The 23,316-nt window shown below is 49.0% G+C and overlaps 1 long non-coding RNA gene across 1 annotated transcript; it reads left to right on the forward strand.

Annotated features, from left to right (window-relative positions):
* The first annotated feature begins 11,777 nt into the window (after window positions 1-11,777).
* Window positions 11,778-16,585, forward strand: LOC108352453 (uncharacterized). Its single transcript, XR_015634350.1, has 3 exons — window positions 11,778-11,991; window positions 13,886-15,839; window positions 16,310-16,585. It is a non-coding gene; the product is annotated as an uncharacterized LOC108352453 (long non-coding RNA).
* Window positions 16,586-23,316: the final 6,731 nt, after the last annotated feature.

A 23,316-nucleotide genomic window follows, 5' to 3' on the forward strand; every position in this document is an offset into this window, starting at 1 on the left:
AGTGAATCTTCACTGTGGTTACTTATCTACAGAAGAATGAAAGCAATGTTCTTGGCCCATTATGGTGGCGCGGGCCTATAATCCCACATTTGGAGGCTAAGGTAGGAAGAGCGTGAGTTTGAGGCTAGCCTGGGCTACTTAGCAAGACCCTGTCTCAAAGAAGGAAAGAAAGGAAGAGACAGGGAGACGTCCAGCCTGTTAAGTGGAGGGCTTGGGCAACCTGGGTAAACGGAGTCGCCACAGACTGCGGTCTCCCTGGAATTGACGGAGAACGGAGTAATGGAGCCGCTGTCTTTCATTGAAGGATGCCGTAACCCTGGTGCGGTTTATCTTAATGGCTCCCCCACTATGTTCGTTTAAAGTAATATTATCTTGCTTTAAAGGTCACTGTGCTGGCCAGAGCTATTGGATTCCCATGATTCATTCCGTGGAGATATTCAACTTTTTTTTTTTTTTTTTTTTTTTTTTTTTTTTTTTTTTTTTTTTTGTGGCGTCCTCGGCACCAACATCTGGGTTAATGGAAGCCACACCAGCCACGAAGTCAGTAGCTTTGAATCCTCCGGGCCTGAGGAGGCCTGGGCAGGGTGGACGAGCCGCTTCCTTTTGATCAGCAACAACGAGTGAACCGGAGGTCACACATGTCTGGGGCCTGTGCTCTTGCTCCTACCAGACAGCAGCAACTGGGTCCTGTCCTGTTCCCTCCCACCACAGCCCTGGGAGTTGAGTTTCTTAAGCTTGCTGTCTCTGAGTAGACGGTCCCAGGACCTCAGGGCAACGGAGGGACTTTCTTTTGGAAGATCCCAACCCTAAATCACTGAAGGAGACGACTCTACCCAACCCTAAGCCTCCCCCTTCCATTTTCGTCTCCCTCAGACGTGGATGAACCGATTCCTTCTTCCCCGGGGGAATTCCTGCTCCTGGATGTCAGGTGACAGACAAATTTGGAAGGAGATCTCTCTCTCCAGGGGGAGTCACTGGGTTGGGGAGTTCTTTTATGGGCATGCCTGAACTCTGGAGGGCCCCCAAACTGACAGCCACCTCTGCCTGCTAAATTGATCATATATTTTCCTGCCATTATGTCACCTGTGACAAATGTGTTTGCTGGTCATATTTTTACCGTGCTTCTTCGGGGGGGGGGGTTCCACCGAGGGTGGGGGCGGGGGTTGGTGTGATTTATCTGGAAGGAAGGAGAGGGAAGGGGAACTGCTTATCGCCAGCATCAGAGGTGGGATTTCCCAATCGCCACGGTCTCTCTTTTGTTTGGGAGCCGAGGGGAAAAACAAAACAAAACAAATAAACAAAAAACACAGACTGGGCTGGTCTGATTAAAGAGTTTGGGAAGTTCTGAGGACTTTGACTTAAAGTTGACAATGGCCAGGACATGGGGACTGCTACCTCTTCATTTGGCATCTTCCTGGGACTTCATCCTGGTACTCGTCACCAGGATGAGCAGGTCTTAATTGGTGTGAGGTATTACCGACTAGAGGCTCGAGGTTTGGCCATGTAACCAGTTGAACATCTTAAACAATGGCACTCCAAAACAATTTAATAAGAATATTCATTGGGGGGATGAAGTAAAGAAGGAAGAAAAGGGAGAATGCTCATTCCACCTTTATTCCCTGTCAGGGGTTAGCCCAGACCTTTCTAGACTTTGTGTATGGTTTATGTGCCCCTCCCCCACCCCCACACCTACCTAGTGCTAGGAATGGAACACGTATTCTTTTTTTTTTTTTTTTGGTTCTTTTTTTTCGGAGCTGGGGACCGGACCCAGGGCCTTGCGCTTCCTAGGCAAGCACTCTACCACTGAGCTAAATCCCCAGCCCCTGGAACACGTATTCTTAATTTTGAGGAAGTCAGTTGTGCCCATCCTACAGGTAGGGAAGTTAAGGCCGAGCTCTCAAGTCCTAGAAGGACCTGTATAAAATCTCAGGTAGCATGACTGTTATCAAGGAGTGCTCCCAACAGACTTGGCAACCCACATAGGTAGGTATGTAGCTAAGAGTTAAGGGCTGGCGAGATGGCTCAGTGGGTAAAGGGGCTTGCCTTCAAGGCTGAGAATATGAGTTCAATCCCTGGGACCCTCATGGCAAAAAGAGAGAGCCAACTCCCATGGGCTTCCAGTCTCAGAGAACTTATGCTCCCAGGGCTTTACACAGGCTAGGCAAGAGCTTTTCCACTGATCTGCAATTCCAACTCTTAAATAATTTGTGTCTTTTTGTCTGAAATGGGCTTCACTCTGTACCATGGCTGATCTGGTGCTCAGTATGTGCTGGAACTGGCCTGGACCTGTGATGCTCTTGCCTTGACCTCTTAAGTGCTGGGGATTCTGGGAATGCACCACCACACTTTGCTCTAAATCCTAATTTCTTGAGGCCTACACCGTGTCACATCTAGGATGTCTCATGGTCTCCTTGATGCTTTCTTGCAGTCAGATGCGTGCATATTTTCCACTGCGTGTACACACACACACACACACACACACACACACACACACTTCAATGGGCTTCACTCCAAGTGTTGCTGTAAAACACAGTGCATGACCCATCAAACACAGGTCTATCCCCCACCAACGATGCTGTTATCAAGAACAGAATCCGGATCCCCGGAGAACTACTTTTTAAACTTATTTCGTTATTGTTATTTTGAGGCAGGGTAGGTAACCCAGGTTGGCCTTGAACTCACAACTCTACTGTCTCAGCCTGGGTCATCGGAAGAGACTATGGACCACTTGATGGTTATACATTTAAGTGGTCTTTCACTTCATCTGAAGGAGTGGAGTGCCTTGGATATTTGAACTGCCAACAGAAGCACCTGCATGGGACTCTGGGGTAGCCTAAGCTCAGCCAGGGATATCAGGCTTCTCACAAAGCAACCCAGAACTCCAGGAGCAAACATGTCAGCAAACACATAGAACTCAATGTTTCCTTCTGTGACCTGTCTGGTAAGCATGCGTGGCCCCTGTGACCAGAACCTGTGTGCTGAAGAAGTTGAGACTCACCCACGGTTAAGGGAAGTGAGTCCTAACCCACACAAATATGGAGGAGGGGGGTTGGGGATTTAGCTCAGTGGTAGAGCGCTTGCCTAGGAAGCGCAAGGCCCTGGGTTCGGTCCCCAGCTCCGAAAAAAAAAAATATGGAGGAGGGCTTTCAAATCGCCAGAGACAGATATATTAAACTCCATTTCATTGTTAAAAATATGGGACTAGAAAGACTCCATGAAGCTGGGCAGTGGTGGTGCATGCCTTTGATCCCAGATCTTCGGAGGCAGAATCAGGCAGATCTCTGAGTTCGAGGCCAGCCTACCAGAAAGAGCAAGTTCCAAGACAGCCAGGGCTACACAGAGAAACCCTGTCTGAAGAAGAAAAAAAAAATTGAAAAACAAAAGATACAAAGCAAACCAAAGAAACAAAACCAACCCAAAACAAATAAACAAAATCCCAAGTAAACAAAAGAAAGAGAGGCTTCCTGTTTAGTGCATGGTATATCAGGTAGGGTGTGATCTTAGCCAACAGGCTAAGAAATAAGGAAAAAATATCTGGAGGCATCCATCACTGAGTGTGTAGACTTCTTGCTTAGTGGAACTCCTGGATTTGATCCCAGCACCACAGAAAATCAGGCATGGCGGTGCACACCTGTCATCCCAGCACTCAAGACACAGAGGCAGGAGGATCAGATGTCCAAGGTCACCCTCTGGTACATAGAGAGTTTGAGGCCAGCTTGGGCTGATAAGAAGACCCTTGGCTATAAACCAAGCTATACCCCAAACAAAAGAAGGCTGGAGAGAGAATGCAGTCAGTAAAGTGTTTGCCTTGCAAGCCTGAGGATCTGAGTTTGATTCCCAGAACCCCAGTAAAGAGACAAGGTTTGGTAGCAAGTTCTTGCAATCCCAGCTTTAGGGAAGTAGGAAAGGTGAAACCCCAGGGAGCTCCAGGCCAGACCAACAAGAGACACTGTGTGTGTGGAATGATGTGTGTGCATGCGCGCTCATGTGTATGTGTACTTTAATGACAGGGCACGACACTTTAATGCTAACATCATTCCCCACCCCAATTACAGCCAGCGTCCAGTATACATGTGCCATTCACACGGTATTTGCTGAGTGAATGTAAGACCTTCAGGGACTGAAGGTGCTATAAGAGCTGTCCCTTGTGCAGACAGTAGACACGGAAGCCTGCAGCTTGATTGTATGAAGTTCATCTTCCCCAGTGCCTACAAAATTAAGCATCCTCTGGAGGTTTACAACATTAAAAAAAAAAAAAAAGTTTCAGATCCTGTCTGGCTCCTGTGTGGAAAACGATGTACTTTCTGATCCAGCTGGCCCCGTCCTCCCTCCCCCCCAACCCCAGTTGCTACAGACACAAAAAGGATTGGAAAGTGGGGAGGTAAAAGCTGTCATGAGGGCCGCAGCGAATTCAGCTGGTGTGTTGGGAGCAGGACCCTCAAAATACAATTAAAACCCGGTCAGGCTCCGGAAAACTGCATTACTGTCCCTCAATCAAGCCAGAAAGCACATGTGGTACAGGCATCTCCCTGGAGGACGCTTCTTCCAAGGGCTGTCATCAATGGCAGCCATCTCCCATCCCCCATTGCGGCAGAGCCCCATGAAGGCCTGTACCTTAGAGATGGCATTCCTGGTAGAGGAAGGAATCCAGGGCCCCTCTGCACTGCTACAGGGTGTGTGTGTGTGTGTGTGTGTGTGTGTGTGTGTGTGTGTGTGTGCGCGCGCGCGCGGCTCGCATTGTGTATGTTGTATACGGTATATGTATATGCATGTGTGAATTCATGAGCCACAGCACATGCGTAGAGTCAGAGGTCAGCCTGTAGTGTCAATAGTCAATCTACTCCTTCCACACTGCTTGAGAAGTAGCGTCTCTGTCTCTCTCTGTCTCTTTCTCTCTCTCTCTCTCTCTCTCTCTCTCTCTCTCTCTCTCTCTCTCTCTCTCTGTTTTTTCGGAACTGGGTTTCTCTGTGTAACCCTGGCTCTCCTGGATCCACTCGGAAGTCACAGAGATCCACCGGATGTTACCAAAGGCATGCGCCACCACGCCCGGGATCTCTCGTTGGAAACTGCATGCACCCAGACTGACTTGCCAGGGAGATTTACAGATGCAGGCTACTGAGTCCGACTTTATATGGGTCCTGGAGGGCTAAATTCAGTTCCTCGCGCTGTGCTGTGGCACGTGACTTACCCACTGTGGGCTTTCGACTCCTCACCTATGTGGAGGCGGAAGGGGATGGTTAGCCATCTGGACGTCCGTTGAGCTGAAGGGACTCTCACCCAATCAACAAGCATTTCATTGGAGGCTTGTCCTCACAAGCCCAGCCCCTTAACTGGGCAGGACATTTGCAGGAGATACTGGGTGATTCTTACAGATAATTTTAGTTGTCAGGGGTTGTGGTCTGAGTAGTTTGTAGGAGCCAAAAATAAAAATGCAGCTAAGATTTGTTTTGACACGTGGGATGGTCCCCTAAGTGGGCATCGGATTTTCACAGCTGTGACAGACAAAAATCAAAATCCTTAAAAACAAATTAAGGATCTGGGGAGATGGCCCAGTGGTAAACCACTTGCTGTGCAAGCATGAGGACCCGAGTTTAGATAATTAGAAACTACGTACAGCTGGGTTATAGAATTTGCGTCTGTATCTAAGGTTTCTATGGTGGAATGGTACAGACAGGGGAGTCATCCAAAGTTTACAGGCCTGCTATCCTGGTGTATGAAGCAGCTGATGGAAGACTCTTTCTCAAACCCAGTGCAGGGTGAAGACTGACCTTAGGTTGCCTTCTGACCTCCACAGGTATGCTGAGGCATATGTGTGCCCACACTTACACACATGCTCTCTCACACACTCATCCACACACGCACATACAATGACAAGGAAATAGCAATGACAATTACAGTGAGGGATGGTAGACCCTTGTAATCGCAGAACTTGAAAGGCTGAGGCAGGAGGATTGCAGTGAGTTTGAGGCCAGGCTCTGAGTTACAAAGAAATATCCTGTCTTAATTATTTATTTTTATTTTATGTACATTAGTGTTTTGGATCCATGTTTCTGTACGAGGGTTTCAGATCACCTGGAAGAGCAGTTGCAATTGTGAGCTGCCAGACGGGTGCTGGGAATCGAACCTGGGTCCTCTGGAAGAGCAGCCACTGCTTTTGACCCCTGAGCCATCTTTCTAGCCCCAGAAATAACTTAAAACAGTAAAACAAAACAAAACAAAAACAAAAACTTAAAAAATTTTAAATCCCCAATCTTTAAATAGAGAACTTAAGAGGGAGGATATTTTTATTTATTGTAGGGGAGTGATTGAGACCAGGACTCATGTAGCCCAGGCTAGCCTCAAACTTAAGTAACCAGGATGACCTTGAACTCCTGATCCTTCTGCCTTTGTCTTCTGGTGCTAACATCACAGACATGTACCAACATGCTCCTCACGAACTTCTGCTTGTCTCTTCCTCCTGAATGCTGGAGTTAAAGGTGTGTTTCACCACACCTGGCTATTGTTGTCTGAGACGGGGGTCTCTGTATGCAGCCTGAGGCTATTCTGGAACTCCATAAGCAGACCAGAATGGCCTTGAACTCACCGTGACCTTCTACCTCCCCAGTGTTGGAATCTCAGGCCTGTGCTTCCATATCTTGGTGAGAAGGGTTTATTATTTTGTCTTAGCTCATGGGTTCAGAAGGGTCAGTTCTTCCCTGCCTGTCTGACTCCACCCCTCTGGGTAGGTGGAGAGGGTGTGGCAGAACAGGGTCGCTTCTCTCACAGCAGTGACCAGAAGGAATGGAACGAGATGCTCTTCTCATAACACCTAAAGTGAACTCCTTCCTCCAGGAATGTGGTCCACCTCCTTAACAATGTTCTTCAGAGTCTGTCGGCTGTCAGCCAATTCTTTTTTTTTTTTTTTTTTCTTTTTTCTTTTTTTCGGAGCTGGGGACCGAACCCAGGGCCTTGCGCTTGCTAGGCAAGCGCTCTACCGCTGAGCTAAATCCCCAACCCCCGGCCAATTCTTTAACACAAGGTCAGTTCCCATCCAAGCCACCACACCCCATGACAAAGAATTATCAATGGTGCTAAGGTTGATGAACGCTGGTAGCACAAATTACATCATAGTGACTAAGACAGATGTCCTGCCTGGGTTCCTTGAAGTTGGTCTTCTTTGCTTTTCTTCTCCTCTTTCCTCTGTTCTTCTCCATCACTTTCTCCTCTCTTCCCTCCCCCTCCATCCCCTATCTCTCCTCTCCATTCCCCGGACCTTCCCCATCTTTCTTTCTCAGGGTCTCACATAGCCCAGGCTGGCTTCAAACTCACCATGTACCTGAGGTTAACCTTGAACTCTGATCCTCCTCTTTCTACCTCCACACCAGATTGACTTGGTGCTAAGGTTCAAACTCAGGGTCCCCTATATGCTAGATAAGCTCTCCCGCATGGAGGATGTGCCGCACCCTGAGCCCCATATTAGCCATTTAAGTGATGGTTCCTGGGGAAGAGGGTCCCTGGAAGGATGTCAGGGGTCGTCTCTTGTTGCACACGCGGCTTTGACCCACTGAACCTGTTGCTGACGAGGACGTATGTGCGTGCGTGCCTGGGCGCGTGTGTTTAGAGTGGTGAGGGCTGTGTGTTTGGACTCGTGTGGTCATCTGTTTATGTCTGTGTGCCTCAGCGTGGCTCTGCTTGCAAGAGCTTTACTGTCATTTCCCTTCTCTCACGTGCCAAAGAAACACATGTGGCCGGCTGAGGGCTTGACTCCGTCGGGAGAGGAGATTAAGGAATGGGTAGGGTTGGCTTTTCTTTGCTGGCTTCCTCTCTTCCTTGTCCCCACGCCAGTTCCTTCCTCCCCGCCCCCCCACCTCAGCCATAAAAGCAGAGGTCTATAAACTTCTCCCTGCGAAGAAGCTTTAAGCTTTGAAGTTCGGTTTAAGCAAACTTTGCCTTGGGGAGTTGAGTCCTCAGCAAGCATGGAAACTTCTTCCTAGGGTGGGGGATCAGCGAGCTGGCTTAGCCAGAAAAGGTGCCTGCCACCAAGCCTACTGACATGAGTTCAATCCCCCAGGACTCACCCTTGAAAAGTTGTCCTCTGACCTCCACACATATGCTGAGGGGCACAAGCCCACTCACAAACACACTTTGAAATCCGGTTCAGGAGGACTCCATAGTTGAACAGGGTGGGGGAGGATCTTGTGGAGATCTTCAACCACAGCGCTGTGGACATTTGGGTTCAATCATTCTTTGTTGCTGCCCCGTGGAGCATGGGACACTGGTGTTTGGGGCTTACTATGTGCCTTGAACTCATCCTCTGTAGACATTCTTCCCTCAAATCCCCCAAGGCACGCCATCGACCCTGGTTCATAAGAATGGGTGAGGGAGACAGGAGGGTAAGAAGTTCAAGGTCATTTCCTGCTTCATCAGGAACTCCAGGCTAGCCTGGGCTACTTGAGACTATTTTAAGACAGAACCATGTAGTACTTACGATGCAGGATTCCACCTTTTAATTTTCTTTCTTTTTATTGTTTCATTTTAGTTGTGGTTGGTTTGTTTTTGTTTCTTTTGTTTTTGGAGATCACGCAGTCCTGGCTGTCCAGGAACTCCCTTTTGTAGACCAGGCTGGACCCATAGAGTTCTGCCTTCCTCTGCTTCCTGACTGCTGGGATTAAAGGCGTGAGCCACCACTACCCTGTCTCATGACTCCTCTTTCTGCATAGTGAAGAGCTAGCAGAGCTGGCTGGTGGTTAGAAATCACAAGAGAGGGCTGGGGGTATGGTCCAGTTGGTAGAGTGCTTGCCTGGCCTGGAACAGACCCTGGGATCCGTCCCCAGCATCATGTAAACCAGGTGTGTGTGTGTGTGTGTGTGTGTGTGTCTATGGGTGTGTGTGTATGTGTGTGTGTATGTGTGTTTGTGTGTGGGTGTGTGTCTATGGGTGTGTGTGTATATGTGTGTATGTGTGTTTGTGTGTGGGTGTGTGTCTATGGGTGTGTGTGTATATGTGTGTGTATGTGTGTTTGTGTGTGGGTGTGTGTCTATGGGTGTGTGTGTGTATGTGTGTGTGTATGTGTGTATGGGTGTGTGTGTTTGCAGACTATGCTTACATGAGTGTACACTAGAGTCTACAGAAAGCCATGTGAGAAGTTTATTCCCACCATGAAGAATCTCCGGATCAAACCTGGCTTAGCAGCAAGTGTCTTCGCCCACAGAGCTGTCTTGGCAGCCCGGTTTTGGTGTTTTGTGGGCAGAGTCTCGTGTTGTCCTCGGTATGTAGCTAAGGATGACCTTGGACTCCTGATCATTCTGTCTTCACTGCCCCCAAGGGATTACAAGGCTAGGCCACCACATTCGGCATCTGCATTTTCTCCAACATCGCTGGGGTGGGGGTAGGGATGAAGACGTGTTTGAAAGCAAGCAGGTCACAAGATGTGCCTGAGAGGCCCCCAGTGTTCGTCCCGGAGGCCTCCTTAATTTTGGAAGAAGTTGTGTGGATGCTGAATGCATCCTCTCCAGCTGGTCAACATTTACAAACTGGGGCACATCTGCTCTTGACAGCATGGAGAAGGGGAGGAACCAGCGAGGCAGAAACCCCCCAATGGATCCCACACAACGTCAAGACTCCTAAGTCGGAACCTCATGGTGGAGCTCCATAAAGGATTTGAGATGATTCGCCAAAAGGCCAACTTCTTGACTGGGCATGGTGGTGCATGCCTGTTATCCGACACTCAGAAGGCAGAGGCAGGGGGATGGCTGTGAGTCTGAGGCCACAGAGTGAGTTCAGGACCGGCGCTGGTTACAGAATGAGACCCTGTTCCCACCTCCCCACCCCCATCTTGATCACTTGGCCTCTTCTCCCTTTCTGAGGTTCCAACTACCTTGAGACCTGTGGCTGTTTCACTCTGTCACACTTGGGTGCTGAGCTGAGGGCTCTGCAGAGAGGTCACTCTAAGGTATCATTGATCACAGTGTATCTCAGGTACGGCACTTTGTGCACTGTGCATAGGGGCCCTGGAAAACCCATACCCGTGTGCTCAAAGACACCCTCCCCGTGTACTCACAGGCAGGCAAAAGATCCCCAGATATGGAGAAGTGTGCCCAATGGGACAGCAGGCCCATAGCAACATGCACACCCCAACACACACACACACACACACACACACACACAGTGGGAGGGGTGCTGGGGGATGTAGATGGGTCTCCTGATCACATTTCTTTGCATTACAAATGCCCCAGAATGGCCAGAAATCTGGGACCCCATACCACATCCATCCCTTGCTTTTCATAGAAGCCTCTGGTCAATGAACACACAGAATTCTAAGCCGGGGCATGGTTCTAGACAGTTTGGATAACATCCTTGTATGTGCCTCTTACAGGGGCTGCAGTCACTTCCCAGAGGAGACCTGACCTTGCAAGGGGGTTTCCCAGAGAGGCAAGCAATACATGAATGCTCTTAGCGACGGCTTGAGGACTTCAGATGAGTAAGACTCTTGATGACCAGGACAGGGGGTGACCCCCCCAACCCCCCACCCCAGACAAAATAAAAACCAGCAATCTTCCAGCCCCTTTCTCCGAGGTCTAATTACAGACGTCTTGACATTCCTCCCGAATTGAATTTCCTTAAAAGACTTGCCAAGAAGAAACATTTGGGAACTGCGTTTTGGGTTCAGTCCCGTCTGGGAGTCACCCTCACTGGTTTTGTCGCTGGATGACAAGACACTTAATTACAACAGGCACAGTGCACACCACATTGCCACACTGAATCCTCCATCCACATCACATACCCGGGTCCGACAGTGGCCTTTTGTGAAAACCCACGTCTCTGATCTCACATTAATTACTACACAAACATACTCATTGTGGGTACCAAGGCTTGTAGGAGGGAGTCCTCTTGACACATGTTCACAATAAAAACACATTTTCCACTCCCTTCTCCTGACCCTAAGTGCTGGGGGGGGGGGTGGGCAGGCAGGGACAGATGAACATTTTTCTAGGCAAATTCCGTTTGTTCTTTCCCGCCTTTTTATTAAATAGACCCTTAAACCCAGCATTCCTGGCTTCTAACGGCTTCCCTTACTTTTGCTTTTATGCCCTGGGAGAGACAGATTAGATTAGATTAAAGACCGGGAGACACCTCATGAAATCCATTCCATCTAGAGGCCATTTGGTAGGGCTAAGGGGTTGGGGGTAGGGAGGTGGGGGGATGGTCTGTTTGTCTGCCTGCCTGTCTTTCCGTGGCTTACTGGTGGTCTCTTAGCAAATACCTTGTTCTGGTTGCATCTGCCCCCTCCCCCCACTTCAGAAGTCTATATAGATAGGCTTTTGGGGGCCAAGAATGTGGTTCAGTGGGTATAAGGTGTTAGCTGCTAAACCAGAGGACATAAGTTCAATCCCCGGGACCCACAGGGTTGAAGGGGAGACCTGACTTCTCTACGTTGGCCTCTGTTTCCCACATGCTGTGTGCCCTGGTAGGAGCAACATCTCCTACCACAATAGAAGAATAAATAATTAAAAATGAACAGGTTTATAACCTTTGGTTGTGGTCTGGTTTTATGGTCAGTGACATGTTTTTAGTGAGACCCAAGTCTTCTCTTTTGGCCTCCTAACAGTTCCTCCAAGCCTCACCCGTCCCCCCTCCAAAGGCGGCAAACTATAGATGAAAAAGACATCTCTTTCTATGCCCCCCCCCAGGTCCCCTAGGTTAGTCTGATGATGTCATGGCGGTAACCAAGGCGACACACTGTGACATCACACCTCAAAGAATACCCCTGACCTTGGCCTGGAATTCAAAGGAAAATCAGCCCATAAACTTCTAAAGCTAGCAGGAGATAAATATCCTTAGTCATAAAAGAACAAACGATGTTTGGGGTGAGGGGCCTTGTGGGGAAGCATACTGTAAAAGTCCGTGCCAGATTTTTCAGGAAGTGCCAGCGGCCATTAAATCAGAAAGGGAGAGAGCAACGGGGCCAGAGAGCTTGCCCACTGTCTTAGCACTGATCTCAGCACCCACTAGGTGAGGCGGCTTCTCTTCCTTAACCATAATCTTTAAAATGGGAGCCGAGGGGTGAATCTGAGCTAAGCGAAGCAAAAGTCAGTAGCTCTTCCCCCCACGGGACCCACCGAGCAGGGATCAAAGCTTGAGAGAGGGAGCTCGATACCCCCTCTCCCACGTGCTCACAGAATGGGAAAATCGTTCAATGCCAGGCTGGGCCCAGGAACAGAGAGACGGTGACGCACATGCACATAAATTCTGGAGCCTGGCTAAGGAAAGGGTGTGACGATGTTGGCTTCTTAGGGTTTTTGCCTTTTCCCCCTCTTTGACAGTGTTTTACTACACAGACTAGGCTGGCCTCCCACTCACGGGGCTCCCACTGCCTCTGCTAAGGCTTCAGGTGGACGGCACTGCACAGGAAGAACTGTTGCTTGTTTTGGGGTCTCAGTGTTGCTCAGGCTGGCCTTGAACTTGTGGCAATCTTTCGGCGTCGGCCTCCCAAGTGCGGGGATTACAGATGTGAGCCACTAAACCTTGAATGGTTTCCTAGTGATTTGTAAGACGTTAGGGGACCCCGATCACAGAAGTGCAAGGCCTCTCTGCCATGATAAAGAAGCTTTTCTGCCAATCTAAAATTATCGTGGAAGCTGAGGTGGGAAAATGTCAAATCAAGTTCAAGGGTGGCCTTGGAATACTTGGAGAGAAAGAAAGTTTTTACTTTTTTTTTTTTTTTTCCAGAGCTGGGGACCGAACCCAGGGCCTTGCGCTTGCTAGGCAGGCACTCTACCACTGAGCTAAATCCCCAACCCTGAGAAAAAAAGTTTTGTTTTGTTTTCTAGATTCGGGTAGCACATGTCTGGCATGGACGAGGACCTGTGCATGTTCAAGTTCTAGTACAGGGTAAAAACAAAATTTTTTTAAAAGAAGATTGATTGATCTCAGAAGTTCTAGGCCAGCTTGTGTAACATAGATCACATCTCTTAAGATCGATCGATCTATCTATCTATCTATCTATCTATCTATCTATCTATCTATCTATCATCTATCTATCATCTATCTATCATCTATATTTTGAGGACAAGCATGGGGGTGTGCATGCCTTTAATCTCATCACTTGGAAGGCAGATCCAGAGCCAACCTGGTCTACCTAGTGAGTTGTAATACAGCCAGGGCTACACAGTGAGAGAGAACCTGTCTAAAAGGAGGGGAAATAAAAAAGAATTGAGTGTGGTAGTTCAGAGATAGGTAACTCAAACTCAAGGCTAGCCTAGTCTACATAGTGAGTTCCAGGTTAGCCAGGCCTACACAGCAAGACTGGGCCTCAAAAAATTATAAAGAACAGAGAAATTGTTGTAAAATAAAACATCCGTTCATGCAAAGGAAAAGGTCAGCTCCAACCTCCCTTTTCTCGGGTGCAGGGTGTGTGTGCCCTTTATCGGTAAGAACCGTGAGCTGGATGTATGTAGAAGTGACAGTAAATCCAGGCAAGAGGGACCTGAGCTCGAGTCCGGGCAACTGTGGGAAACCATAGCTAGGAGTGATAGTGCATGTCTGGAATTCCAGAGTTTGAGGTAGGAACAGGAGGATCAGGAGTTCAAGGCCACCCTTGATTACTTTGACACCCAACCTGGATTACAGGAACAGGAACGGGAAGGAGAGGGGGGAAAAAAAAAGGAAAGAGAAAGGAGCTATGTGTTTGCGCCTCTGGGGATACCCTGAGGCTTCAGCAAGGAGTTTGTGGTTTTGAGCCTTCCAGGAATCACCTGGCCTCCGGTTGAGATGGCCCTCCTCAGACTTACTGAGTGCTGGCCACACCACATGAGGAGTCAGGCTAAAGAATTCCAACACCGTCCCTGCTGTGAGCAGGACTTGCATGTGACATTTCTGAGGTTTCTTTCCTTGACTTTCAAAACAGGGATGCCTGACAGATCACACCCAGCCAACAGAACACGTGTCTGGGGAAGCCTGGATCCCTCTGTGCGGAGGAACAAATCAGGAGTCTTGGGGATGAAGGAGCGATGTCTGCCCAAGGTGTGGTTTGAAAGGATGGGCAGGCATCTACCATTCCAGGTCCATTCCTGAGCGGATTCTGGATCTCCTGCCTGGGTTATATGATTCACATACATAACCCTGAATCAGCGCACCCATTGTGTGCCCCTGACATTTGGGAGAAGAGGACAACACGCTCACGCTGTGCTCTGGGCTTCGAGGACAGTGGTGGCCTTAGAGAACCTACCTACAAGGGAGGAACAGGCAGAACTGACCTCTGAAGGAAGTGGCATCGATGCTTCTAAAAGGATGAGTATTACCTTGGGAGGGTGTCAGGCAGGATGAGGATGGAATTTCGCTGGGTTTGGATCAGACATTTGCCTTGTGAAATCTGACAAGTCTGGGAGGGTAATGGGGGAACTGCTAAGGGATTTTATGCAAGGGAGCGCCATTATCAACAAAAACAATCCTTTTGAAAGCCAGGGATGGTCGTGCACACCCGTGGTTCCTACTCTTGGGAAGATAGGGGAGGGTTGGAATTTCAAGGCCAGCGTTGACTACCTAGCAAGTCTAGGCTAGCCTGAGCTAGAGAAGCCATCTCAAGCCAACATGGCGGCTAAGAATGGATCTCGGTCGGTAGAGGCATGCATGGGGCCTGATGCCAGGGATACGGGTTATTCTCAACAGTAGATAAATTACACGTCTAATCCCAGTCTTTGGGAGGTCGAGGCGGGGGTATCAAGGGTACAAGGTCATTTTTTTTGGCTACATAAGTGAATGTTGTCAAGAAAAGAAAAAGAAAAAGACAGACAGACCCATTTAACTGAGGAAAGGGTGAGGTAGGGAGAGAGGAATGGATTCAATCAGGCACAGCGAGTCTGCAACAAAACCGAGATTTGAACTAGGGTCTCCAGAATCTAGTACTGGGTAGAATATGTGTGCTTTGGAAGCATGAACACTGAGAATGGGCCTTAATAGAGGACTCTGTAGAGAGTGGTGTGGAGAGGATGTCCCAGTGTATTTATGTGGGCTAAGATTCAATGACTGGTCTCCTTAGAAGAAGAGGGTAGGCAAGATTGCTCAGCAGGTAAAAGAGCTTTCATCACACCTGAGGACCATTCCACAAGTTGTCTTCTGAGCATCCTATGCACATGATAGTGTGTAATCTCAGAATAAATAAGAAAGCCAGGAGCGCTAACGCACACCTTCGATCCCCACACTTGGGAGGCATAGGCAGGCCGATCTTTGAATTCAAGGATACCTTGGTCTACAGATGGAGTTCCAGGACACTCTGTCTTAGCGGGGGAAAAAGCCAGTGAGAAGAAACCACAGAGACACACAGACAGAAGTTCCTGTGAACACAGAGGTGGGGAATCACAGTCACCACGGACAAAGCAACGCTCAGGGTAACCAGCAAGCCTCAGTACCTAGGTTCTTTTGCCCTGGAGCAGGTAAAATGGAACCAAGTTTTCAAGCCAGGTAGCAGAGCTCTGTGATCCCAGCATGTGGAAGGGCTGGAGTGGAAAGGGGTTTGCAGAGAGGGGGAGAGGGCTCGGTACCAAGAGAGAGTTCCTGGGAGCTGGGGTGACTATGGAGAATGACTTCCGCAGTCACTTTGGCCTAGTTTCCTGAGAGAGTGCGTCAGTTCTCAGGGCTGTCCAGACAGAAGGCAAGCCTTTGTTCTTCCTGATGACCTTTGAGGATGACAAGGATGCTAGTGCTCCGTGAACTCATTTGAACAGCAGAGCCCGGCCCTGGAGGAGCAGGGACATGGTGGCAGTAACAGCAACACGAACGTCACAACGACCTCAAGAACAAATATGTCACCTTCTACTTCCAGGCATTTTAACAGAGCCATCATGATCCCCCACTTATGAGAGGTCAGTAGCTTACCTCTCTCTCTCTGTTCCTATCCCTGGGCTCCTATTTTCTCTCGATGCGTGTTTTCCTTTCTTTTTTATTTTATTTTATTATTTTTGAGCTACATAGCCCCAGTTGGTCTTGAACTCAAGGTTATGTTCCTGCCTTTGATTCTCTAGGGGTATGAGATGATAGGAATTCACCTTGAACTTCTGAATCTCCTGAACCACCTGCCTCAACTTCTCAAGTGCTAGGCTCATAGGCATGTTCCACCATGGGGTTACTTAGGGGTTTCTGAGAGGGGAGTGGTCAAATCCTGGGTTTTGTACATGGGAAGCATGAGGCATAATGGTTTTTGTTTTGTTGCTGTTTTGTTTGGTTTTTGTCTTTCGAGACAGGGTTTCTGTGTATAGTCCTGGCTGTCTTGGAACTCACTCTGTCCACCAGGCTAGTCTTGAACTCTCAGAGATTCACTTCCTTCTGCCTCCAGGGTCCCTGGGATCAAAGACATGCACCACCACCACCCTGCAGTTGGTTGGTTTTAAGATAGAGTCCTTGCCTTGCGGTTGAGGCACTGACAAGGGGACCAGGGATCCAGACTATTAACAGAAGTCTCTGAACTCCGTCATCAGAAGACAAATGAGCCAATTAAAACCTGGGCAGAAGATTTCTTTAATGAACACTCCGCAGAGCTATTCGAAGCAGTTAGTGCACAGTTCCAGTCGTCATTAGAACAATAAAACTACATCTTTCATCCCAGTCCTCAGAGGGCAGAGTCGGCTGAAATTTGCCTGTCTGGTCTGCATGGTGATTTCCGGGCCAGCTATAGCTACATAGTGAGATCCTGTCTCAGAGAAGAAGGGGAAGTGGTGAAGGGAGAGGGACATGGCCACGGAATGTGTGTGTGTACATCTATTATCCAAGTACTTAGGAGGCAAGGACGGACAGACAGATGGAGTGTTTAAGACCAGCCTGTGCTACACAGCTGGTGACACTTTGGAAACAACAGAGGATGTTGCAAGCCCAGCACAGTAGCTACAATGTAAATGACAGACAGCTGGAGGGTTGACAAGGTCCACAGGGCAACTGCAACATTCCAGGTGTTGGTGGGACCTGAGAAGGAATTTATACCTCAAAACGATTGCTTTTGAAAAAGAAATAGGTCTGCAAACAGTAAGTTATTAAGTCAAGTCCAGCCTGAGGGTGGTGTGTGCCTGCAATCCCAGCTTTCCAGAGTCATCCCCAACCTTGGCTGTGTATCAGTTTCCAGGTCAGCTTGGACTACATTAAGACCTTGTTTCAAAATAAAACAAAAGTAGAGGGTAAGGGGGGTTGGGCAAGATGGCTCAGTGAGTACAAGCTCCGCCGCTGCCAAGTTCATGACTTGAGTTTGGTCTCCAGGTACCCACATGGTAGAAGGAGAGAACTGAGTCCCTCACTTTGACCTCCTGACCTTAGTAGGAGTACTGTGACACACACTCACACTCAACCATATATTCTCAAGAATGTGAATGTGCCCCCCCAATAAACAAATATTAAAACATTCTATCTTTTCTCAAAGCTTGACTCAAGCACTTGCTGGAGGATATGGCCTTTAGTTCCTACCGACGCAGTTTTACACTCTCTTGCTGGCCAAAGGAAGACATGTTAGTGTTTCTTCTAGGCTCCGCCCATCAGTTACCTAGCAACAGCCAGGTAGGCGCCTGGCTTGCAGTAAAAGGACTGTTTGGCCTTTTTCCTGCTCTCTCTGACCTCCGCCCCTTCTATGATTCTCCCCCGCCCCCCACCCTGTTCTCTCTGTCTCCCTCCCTCTCTCTCCTCTCCCTCCTCCCCATCTGTTCCTCCATGTGTTCCCTGAGGGTCTCTCTCTCTCTCTCTCTCTCTCTCTCTCTCTCTCTCTCTCTCTCTGTCTCTGTCTCTCCCTCCCTCCTCTGTCTCCTCTCTTTTCTCTGCCTCTACGCCTTTCTCAACCCACCTTCTCATACCCCAAAACAAACTAGACCGGTTCGTACCTCAAGGAAGATGCCTCGCTAAGTCATCCTCTGCCACCCCGCTACATTCATTATACTGTGTTTTCCAAAGCAAATCAAGACCTCTTTTACCCAGGCAGGGAAAGGCTAAATTAGACCCTCATAGTGGGATTACTTGAGGGGATCCCAAGCTGTGATGTGAGGGACCCCAAATAGCTCAGTGGTGGAATCTCACCCCTAGATCTTTCTGTTTAGAGTCAGGAGAAAGCCTGACCATGTAATTACTCCTGGGCTGAGCTACAGGGGAATGGAAGTATACCAGACTGATAGTATTTTTACCCAAGACTGGTGCTGAAGAATGGATACAGAAGAGGCAGATGGCAGGCTCAGAGAGGGTTTCCCTGACTTGGGCTAAGTCAGGGAAACTTATTTTGAGACTCGGTGTAAGTAGCCCAGGCTGGCCTTGAACCCATTATGTAGTAAAAGTTGACCTTGAACTCCTGAGCTTTCTGTCTGTGTCTATAGAGCATTGGGCTTACAAGCATGCACCCCATATCTGGCTTGTGGGGGGGGCAGCTACACTTTTGATTATGTTGTGCAGTGATCACTCTGTGTAGAGCTGGGGGAGGGGCAGTATCAGGACTGGAAGGAGTGAAGGAAGATATCCATGTACTGTAGAGAGCCCAGAAGGTCTTCAGAAATCCAAATCTACCATTTGGAGAGGGAAACCCCACTGAGGCCCCCATTTGACCTAGACATTTAAGGTTTGTTTTTCTGTGTAGCCCTAACTGTTCTGGAACTCACTCTGTAGACCAGCTGGCTGCAAACTCACAGAGATCCACCTGCCTCTGCCTCCTGAATGCTGGGATTAAAGGCGTGGGTCATCACCTTCTGGCTAGCTAGACTTTTTTTTTTTTTTGGGGTTTTTTTTTTTTTTTTTTTTTTCGGAGCTGGGGACCGAACCCAGGGCCTTCTGCTTCCTAGGCAAGCGCTCTACCATTGAGCTAAATCCCCAACCCCTAGACATTTTTAAAGGGTTCTTCTTGGGTTTCCCCTTGGCCTCCCTTTGGAAGCAAGGGAGCAGGAACCAGAGAACCATATGACTATCAAGAAGCCACAGCAGGGGGCTGGTCCAAAGTGCGTCTGTCCCCAGACACTGCAGTTTACAGAATCCTTCAGTTAGCCCCTGGGGATGAGTGGTGCATAAAGAAACCATCATGGCGCCACCTATGACAGATCTTGGAGCCGAAGCCCCCTAGGGGAGTTACCCCAGTGCCCATTTGGCTGCAGAAAGGACTCCGGGGCTGCTTAGGCACTTGGGATAAGTCTGGGCTTGTAGGTGCTATCTTGACTCCAAGAAGCCCTTGCTTCCAAGGAGAAAGTTCCCTGAGATGCCTTTATACAACTAGTAACTTTATCTTTAGAACAATACCGCTTTCCTCCAGGGCCCAGGGCGGAACACAGGAATCTTTGGCTTGCGAGCGAGCGAGGTCACACGCCCCTTTCTTTAATCTCATCGGCTGTGTGTCTGGGAGATAGGCCAGAGCGATGCTAACGATCAGCTGCTTGCTTCAAAACACTCCAGCCAGCTTGAGGGCAGCGGTGCGCTGTCCGGGTAGGGTGATCAGAGGAATGAATCTCCAGGGCTAGAAGTAGCCGGGCTGGAGAGATAGGGAGAGAAGGTTAGGCGTTCATCAAAACAGCGGGGAATAGCTGGGGGCACTGGGTGTCTATCAGCTCTGCTGAGGCAGTCAGCCGACTGCCTAGAGACTGAGGGCTTGTGGCTCAGCTCTGGCCTGGGGGCTGGGGGCGGGGTGGCGGCGGCGGTGAGGGGTTGGTTTCTTCTCGGAAAACGAGAAAGGGAGAAAGAGAGGGGGAGAGAGGTGCTAAGTGAAGCAGGGAAGTGAAAGAGAATTCATCAAAGGGAGCCAGGAAGGAAGAAGGAAGCCACTACTTAGCCAAGTTCCAGCAGCGTTCTCCGAGAGGCCCCAGGAGGTGGGACTAAAGCTCCCATTTGGCAGATAAGGACTCAGAATGTCTCTGAGGTTAAAGCTCTTGCCCTCGGGGCTGTAGGCTGTAAAGATAAGAAATCAAAGCTGGACTTTTCCATTCCATTCCTTCTGTCCACACTCATTTAAATGATTTCAGTTCTTTGGTTGGTTAGTTACTCTGTGTGTGTGTGTGTGTGTGTGTGTGTGTGTGTGTGTGTGTGTGTGTGTGTGTTACCTCTCTTCCAAGACAAGTCATGCTATATAACTCCAGGTGGCCTGGAAGTCTCAGTATCCCGAGTGTGGGCATACAGGTGTGCACCAGCAACTGGCCTCCCTCTGGATCTGGTGTCTGCTGTGTGGTTCTCCCTTAGGCTCCCTGACCTCTCTGAGCCCGGCGCTGTTTACTTCCATAGCTGGTCTTGCTCTTTCTGTCTGCCCTCCTCGGAATGTTCCCTGCCCCTTTCTCTCCTCCCCTCCCTCAGTTAGAGTTTTCCCCAAGTTTGGCTGTCTTACAGACTCACACACCTAAGGAAGCTCGGCAGCTCCTCCAGGTTTTAATGACAGCATTCTGAGAGCAGGGAAAGGGAGCGGCAGAGGCAGTTTATGCCACTGTGAGTTCGAGGCCATCCTGGTCTACATATTCACAGAGAGAGAGAGAGAGAGAGAGAGAGAGAGAGAGAGAGAGAGAGAGAGAGAGGGAGAGAGAGAGAGAGAGAGAGAGAGAGAGAGAGAGAGAGAGAGAGAGAGAGAGAGAGAGAGAAACAAAAAACTGTCAAGCAACAGAAATGATATGGCTGACTGGCCTGGATGGGTAGAGATGGAGCGGATTAAAGCAGGCACAAGTGAGAAGAAGAACACAGGAATTGGAGAGCCTCCGTCATCCCGCCTCCCCCATCCTGTCCCAGCTGCTTGTAGTCCAGGCCAAGGTGAAGGGCACGAGACTCTGCAGACTCCTGCCGTGCAGCAAGTGTATATTTTGTGTGCCTAGTGTTTACGGTTTTTCTTTTTTCCCCTTTGAAGGCTGCTTGGGAAAAGCAACAGTCCTGGACGCAGCAAACACATTGTCTTCTCTTCTCTGGCCAAGAGAAATCTTAATCACCCTGTGGAGTAATGGGCTCAGAATAATAGAAGCTTAAAATACTTGGATAAACACAGCCCACGGAGGGAGAAGAAGCACACTGGAGGCTACCTCATCCTTCCCACAACCAGAGGGAGAGAGAGATGTTCTAGCTCAGGAGTGGTGATAAATGACTGTGATGCGTATGTGTTCCAAACCAAAGCCTGCCCCGCCCCCACTTTGGAGGGGGTGTTGGCCATCCTGAGGTGCTCCAGCTGGGTACCCCCTCCCCCATTTTAAACCCATCACAGAGTGAGGCGAAGCAGATTTGATGCAACTGACTTCTGAGTCTTTGGAAACAGAGAGTCTTTTGATCTTTATCAGCATGATGACCTGAACCCTGAACCCAGGACTGCTAACATGGAGGGCAAGGTCAACACACTGAGCCACACCCTCAGCCCTTTCCGGTGTTAAAACCTACCTTTCTTTCTCTCTCTTTTCTTTCTTGCATTTTCTTTCTTTCTTTTCTTTCTTTCTTTCTCTAGCTTCTTTCCTCCCTCTCTCCCTCTCTTTCCATCTCTGTCTCTCTGTCTCTGTCTGTCTCTGTCTCTGTCTCTGTCTCTCTCTCTCTGGCAGGGCCTCCCTGTGTAGCTCTGTAGACCAGGCTGGCCTGGAGCTCACAGAGATCTGTCTGCCATGACTCCCAACTGCTGGGATTACCATTCCAGCCACCGTGCTATCCCCCCCCACCCCCCCACCCCCCGGAGCTGGGGACCAAACCCAGGGCCTTGCGCTTGCTAGGCAAGCGCTCTACCACTGAGCTAAATCCCCAACCCCGCTCCCTTTACTTTTATTTTGAGACCATGTCTTGCTAAATTGTTCAGTCTGGCCTTGAACTCACAATCCTCCTGTTTCACCCTTTCCTGTAGCTGAGGGTATAGGTCTGTATGACCAGGCCTCTCCTTCTCTCTTCTCTATCTCTTTGTCTCTATGTCTTTGTCCCTCTCTCTATCTCTGTCTCTCCCTCCCTGGGGTCTCTTGTCTCTTTCTGTAGCTCAGGCTGCAGAGAATGCATGTGCATGGGTCACATGTGCCACCATGCCTGATCTTTAAATAGCTTTACAGGTAGAACCCCGAGGGCAGAGGTGGGGGGGTGGCTTGTGAATAGGCAGGCTCATAAAATGAACATGTGTCTACTTCAGCTAAAGGCCAACCCACGTTTATGACATTCAAGATGTAGGGGCCAGTAAGAAGGCTCAGAGGGGAAAGGGGCTTGCTGTCAAGCTTAATGACCTGAGTTCGATCCTCCAGACCTCCACATGTATGCTGTGGTATGCCATCCATCCAAAACAAACAGACAAATAACAAACAAATACAATTTTTTTAAAAATTAAAAATATAAGGGCTGGAGAGGTGACTTAGCAAGGTGTTTGCCTGTCGTATACAAGGCTCTTGATTTGATTCCCAGCAACTTAGAAACCAGCTGTTGTGGCTCAGGCTGTTAATCCCAGCACTAGGAAGGCAGAGGCAGGCAGATCTCTATGAGTTTGAGGCCAGCCTGGTCTACATATTAAGTCGCAGGCCATCCAGGGCTACAGATGTGCTGTAGATCTGTACACAACAAAACCCAAGCTGACCAAAAGCAAAGCTATATTATCTGGTTCAACCTACTTATTACTCTCTCAGAGCTTCAGCTCTTGTGTCTGCAATGTGCCGTAGAACACAGTTCCTTCAAGTCAAGTGTTTTCTTTTTTTTTTTTTTTTCCCCTTGTTCAGGACACTTAGCCTAGCTGGCTTAGAAATTAAAATTATTCGAGACGCCCCAGGGATTAGAGAAAGTGAGTAGACACAGAACTGCCTTCCCCACTCCCCAGAGATGCCGTCCTGACCGCTCTGATGGACTTTTCTCTCATTCTCTCCGTGGTTCTTATAATAAATGGCTATTCGAACAGTCCAATGATCTGCACTGTTCAGTGAGGGCCAGGGTCACACAGCACTGGGCCCAGCTCTACAAGGGGAGAGTGTATTATAAAGTCCCCATCATGGCCCCACCAATAATGCTCAGCACGTACGCATGCAGTGCTTGTTCAGTACACGGTGCTCTCAAGTTCGGGATTTTGGACTTCTTGAAGGCTGGCTTGCTAAGCCAGGCACAGTGGCACCACACACCTGCACAGACACTCGTTAAGGAGGCTGAGGCAGGGGGTTGGGGATTTAGCTCAGTGGTAGAGTGCTTGCCTAGCAAGTGCAAGGCCCTGGGTTCGGTCCCCAGCTCCGAAAAAAAGAAAAAAGAAAAAAAAAAAAAAGGAGGCTGAGGCAGGGGGTTGGGGATTTAGCTCAGTGGTAGAGTGTTTGCCTAGCAAGTGCAAGGCCCTGGGTTCGGTCCCCAGCTCCGAAAAAAAGAAAAAAGAAAAAAAAAAGGAGGCTGAGGCAGGATCATTTCTTGAGCCTATAAATTTGAGTCCAGCCTGGGCAAATA

The sequence above is a fragment of the Rattus norvegicus genome, chromosome 12 (assembly GCF_021556685.1).
Source record: "Rattus norvegicus strain SHRSP/BbbUtx chromosome 12, alternate assembly SHRSP_T2T, whole genome shotgun sequence".
NCBI lineage: Eukaryota > Metazoa > Chordata > Mammalia > Rodentia > Muridae > Rattus > Rattus norvegicus.